Source organism: Solanum stenotomum, chromosome 8, assembly GCF_019186545.1.
Source record: "Solanum stenotomum isolate F172 chromosome 8, ASM1918654v1, whole genome shotgun sequence".
NCBI lineage: Eukaryota > Viridiplantae > Streptophyta > Magnoliopsida > Solanales > Solanaceae > Solanum > Solanum stenotomum.
This window is the reverse complement of record NC_064289.1, coordinates 50581398-50585823: the sequence shown is the minus strand read 5'-3', so window position 1 is coordinate 50585823 and position 4426 is coordinate 50581398.

The window sequence follows — 4426 nt, the reverse complement described above, 5'->3', positions numbered from 1 at the left end:
TTTATTCCTCTTTCATATTTAGAAAGATAAATTTTAAGGTTGTTCATATTTGACTTTTAAGTACTCTTTTATATTAAATTAAATTACCTCATTTGTTAGAATATGTCTTCTTCAGATATTTTCTCGATTTCTTTTGCTCGATGTTGTTGAGGGAGAAGAATTAGTTATCCTTTTTACCTCGAAAGCTAGGAGACTAAAGCAAAATATAATTTCAATAAGTTATTGTCAAACTAAAGCTATCAAGGAGGCTCTACTTTGTAAATACAGGTCCATTAAGTTATTAAAACCTAATTAAAATAAAATAATCAAATGTTAATAAAATTTATTAAAAATTGCAAAAATTATTGGAGAGACATGCTGCATACCTCATTTGTATTGGCGCAAGTTCTACTAAAAGTTTTATTGAACGGTCTGCAAAAGCACCACCTCTTGTTTATACCTGAGATTAAAAAATTACATCATAAGTTCATAAAACAAAATTTTAGCAGTATATTTTCATGTGAGAGATCAAACACTTAAACATCAATTTAAGAATATAATTTGAATGATAGCAAAAAAATGAAGAAACTAAATGTAAAAAAATGCTTGAAAGAACATATGATAAGAGTTTTACGCTCTCTAAACCAAATTCAAATGTACTATATTGTCATTACAAGACAACGTGTAAGAGAAAATATGCATCTATGGAATAAAAAAATTATGGATTCTTGGAAATATATATAAGTCAGTTTCTTTTAAAATATTTTTATTAATGAATAATTGTCTTTTCATTTGCTTTTATATTTAGAGTCATAATTTATTGTGAAAATTATGTTGCTTAAAAGAGTATAATGGTGATAGTAATTGAAAAGACATGTAGGTTATAGTTTTTGTACAATAACTTATAGGTATTAGTGATTTCGTGAAGAGTTAAAGTCATTCAATTTAATGGTGATTTCTTTAAGAGTTAAAAAGTCATTCAACTTTAATGGCTTCACACTTATAGAATAACTAGTTTTGACGCACGTGCATTGCACGTGAAAATCAAATCATGTACCACACTATTTTTAAAAATAATATGAATATTGCTAAATAAAAAATTAGTCACTCTTAAAATCTCTTAGTTACACCTCTTAAATAAACTTTCTACTCTCTTCCCCATAGTGCATTACTTTGTTATTATTGTTTTGTAGGTGTTTTTACTTTTAATATAATATAATAAAATATAAATAAATATTGATATAAAATATAGAAGATAAAATTGGATGTTTTAGCTGGAGTATTAGATTAATTTAACATTCATATTATGGAGTGTTCTAATTTGACCGAACTTTGAGATTGTCAACGTTTGTAAATCAAACTTGAGGTTTTAAGAAGAGAAGAACAGAAAATATAAAAAATCGTAGTTTAAAAATGTGAGAAAACCCCTCCATTTATAGTTAAAAATGTGTAGTATTAGTATGTGCATATTGTTTCTTATCATAGAAATATAGAAGATATACTAAATTGAGTATTTTAAGAATAATAATAATTATTACTATATTTTTTTTAAATGTAGTTTAAATTTGATGAAGCCCCTCTTTTTACAGCCAACAAAGGGTAGTGTACGAAAAGCTGTTTGTGGTGCCTTATAAAAAAAAAATCACAACCCTTTCGAAAAGTCACAACCCTTCAGAAAGGTCAAAACTCATCGGAAAAGTCATAACTCTTAGGAAAAGTCGCAACCCTTCGAAAAAGTCACAACTCTTCGGAGTTTCAACCCTTCGGAAAAGTCGCAACCCTATAGAAAAGTCACAATCCTTCAAAAAGATCACAACTCATCAGAAATGTTATAACTCTTCGAAAATGTCACAACCCTTCAATGTGAAAAGTTGTCAGCCTTTAATATAATATAATATAATACACATAAATAAATATAATATAATATAAAATATAGAAGATATACTACATTTGGTGTTTTATGTTGAGGGTATTCTAATAATTTAACATTTAAGTTATTAATTTATTCTTTTAAGGTAGTATAGGTAAAAAAAAAAAAAGATAGATATAGATTTGTCTAATTTTAATTTGATATGAAATTTTTGAAAATAAAGAAGACTTTTAATTGAAGGATCATATGTAGAATATATAAAAATATCTTTTAACTTTTTGGTCTTAAGGATGCGTCCTCACCCCCAAGAAAAAAGAACATTCTATATTAAACTGAATAAAAATAAAAGTACAAAAAATAAATTAAAAACGAAAGAGTACTTATTAAATGTAGTTTGGATTCTTCAAACAAGTTCTTGATCAAATACTTTTTCTCCAATAGTTTGAGACTTTTCAGATTCTAAACACGAAGTTGTAGTTTGTGCAACCTAAAATCATTAAACTTTTTGTCAAGAAAGAGTTGCTGCAAAAATATATTTTATGGCTATGAAAATGAGTGTAATTATCACGATAATCTTCTCGTTTGAAGTTGAGTTATTTCATTCTCCTTGTTGAATCAATTTTTATTGATCTATCTAATTTACCCACAAAAAAATATTGTAATTGAATAATCGAACAACTCTCACAATCTTCCTTGTTATAAGTAGAAGATTAGAAAACTTACTAAATTCGTAGTTTAAAAGTGTGAGAAACACCCTCTATTTATAGACAACAAAGGATAGTATGAAAAGATGTTATCGTTTCTTTTCAGATAAGTCACAACCCATCAGAAAAATCATAACTTTTCGAAAATGCCATAACTCATCAAAAAAGTCACAACTCTATTTAAAAAAGTCACAACCTTTCGGAAAAGTCACTACCCATCAATGTGAACAGGTGTCTGCTTTTAATGTAATATAGTGTATAAAAATATAATATTAAATATAGAATATATAATAAATTGGGTATTTTAAGTTGGGGGTATTATAGTAATTTAATATTCAATTTAAGGAGTTCATGTTTTTAAGGTAGTATAGATAGATAATAGTAATTAATAATAATAATAGGGAAAAAGGACAAATATACCCCCGAACTATCATAAATGGTATATAGATACACTATGTCATACTTTTGGGACATTGGTACCCCTGCCATCCAAATTTTGGAGCATATATACCCTTTCTATTAACGTCGAGACAGGTATCTCAATCTAAAACACTTACCCAAAATTTATTAAATTTCAACCCATAATTTAAAGGTCCACCCAAAGTAATTTTAAAACCCACCCAAATAACATATTATCCGCCCCAAATTATAACCCAAAACTCCTTCTTCATCTTCTCAAGTAATGCGGACTTCTCCTATCTTTTCAAGAACTTTTGCCTAAGTTCTTAATTTTTCAAGCCATTGTACATAGAAAATGATCATTCCGAGCCCAAACGAGTTCAACCCACCATATGAAAATAATTTAAAGCTTCAATTTCTTTCCCCACCAAAACCTTAGAACTCCTCAATCGCATTCCCAAGCTCCACCATTGCCGAACAACTTCATTCACCCTCTTGCCATTGTCAAAGTACCAAAGAAGGTAGTCTAGCTCGGATATCAAATCTCCATCTTAACGCTCGCCGACGCTCAGAAACTCATCGAGTATCTTCAGGATAAGCTTGGAGTTTCAGTTGCGTCTTTCGCTCCCAATAGCTATTTCGTATTTATATAATATTTCCATAGTTGTAGTGGTTATTCCACCATCAATTTTATTATTATTTCTTAGGGTTTTTAAACTTTCATCTGATAAATTTTGTAGTCATAATTTTACTGTTCCTATAAGCGTTCTTTCTATATATCCTGGTGTCTCTATTATTACTATTTTGTTATCAATTAATTGCTTTATTTATATCTGCTACACAATCTAAATCTAAAAAATCATGTCGTTCAGTTATTGGTTTAGGTGTCCATTTTTTATTTAATTTTTTATCCATATAGTTTTTTCTCTATCATATTGTCCATAGTTTTCATTGTAATATTTTGGATCAAAATTTTTTGGGTTTTTTACTCTTGATGTGCTAGGTTTTTCATCCATGTCTACTTCTCTTGTATTTACTTCTAAATTCTTTGTATTATCTGTGTTTGCTAAAAGTTCCGTATATGTTTCGCTTGTTTCAGAATGTTGTTCATCTAGATCATCATTATTTATTTCATCAACTCTTATTTCAGGTAGATTATCTTGGTTATTTTCTTGTTTTTCTTCTAATTCATCTTCTAATTGTAATTTTTCTTTAAATTTAATTATCACATTTGCTAATTTTATTTTTTGTTCTTTTTCTTTTTGTTTCATTTCATACATTTCTTTTAACATTGCTAGTTCTTTTTCTAGTTCTATTATTTTAGTATTTTTTTACTTCTTCTAAATGTTGTACTTTCTTTTTTGCTTGTTGTTTTATTTTTTCAATTTCCGTTTTTCTATCTATTTCTTCATTTTATTTTGTTATTCTTATCATAGCAGTTAAACTATCTTCTAGTTTTACCGTTTCTTTTTCT